The sequence below is a fragment of the Anopheles stephensi genome, unplaced genomic scaffold, assembly GCF_013141755.1.
Source record: "Anopheles stephensi strain Indian unplaced genomic scaffold, UCI_ANSTEP_V1.0 ucontig22, whole genome shotgun sequence".
In the NCBI taxonomy this organism is placed as follows: domain Eukaryota; kingdom Metazoa; phylum Arthropoda; class Insecta; order Diptera; family Culicidae; genus Anopheles; species Anopheles stephensi.
The window spans coordinates 47,501-48,206 of record NW_023405147.1 but is presented as its reverse complement, the minus strand read 5'-3'; the positions used below and the strand labels follow the sequence as shown (position 1 = coordinate 48,206).

The window sequence follows — 706 nt, the reverse complement described above, 5'->3', positions numbered from 1 at the left end:
TCGAGGAAGTAAAAGTCGTAACAAGGTTTCCGTAGGTGAACCTGCGGAAGGATCATTACCGATCAAACAAGTCCGGAGTGAGGTTGCCAAACGCATCGTCGGCATCACATGCTGACGCGCACGCTACAACCACAAGATGGTGTAGCACACTTGGTAGAGTTGAGCGCGGAAAGCAACTCTTTCAAAGGGATACACATACCACTGCCTCGGCGCAGGTTCAGTAAAGACGCCCACTTTGTAGTACCGCGGTACCTTATACACTGACTGATTGTCGTGTCACAACGGGGTGATCGACAGTCGCACTTTGGCGTGCTCGGCTCCGCAACCGTCGGGCCGTGGGCGGCCTGCAGTGTGGTACTAGGGAACCAGAGTTGTGTGTGTATTGTATAATGGATGGATGGACTCGTTCCATCATCAACTAGTTCGGTGTGTACGTTAACCCTAGGCAGGGGATCACTCGGCTCATGGATCGATGAAGACCGCAGCTAAATGCGCGTCAGAATGTGAACTGCAGGACACATGAACATCGACACGTTGAACGCATATGGCGCATCGGACGACTCAACCCGACCGATGCACACATCCTTGAGTGCCTACCAAGTTATCTCAACACTCTAACCAAACTGACCGTCCTGACCCCATCATAGGGGTGTAGGCTGTCGCAGCATGGCGTGCTCGGATCCGCATCCTTGTCGGGACCGTGGGC

The 706-nt window shown here is 53.7% G+C and overlaps 1 non-coding gene across 1 annotated transcript; it reads left to right on the top strand.

The window, feature by feature from the left end:
• Nucleotides 1-437: 437 nt before the first annotated feature.
• On the top strand, nt 438-595 carry LOC118516033. Its single transcript, XR_004907615.1, has one exon. It is a non-coding gene; the product is annotated as a 5.8S ribosomal RNA (ribosomal RNA).
• The last annotated feature ends 111 nt before the right edge of the window (nt 596-706 follow it).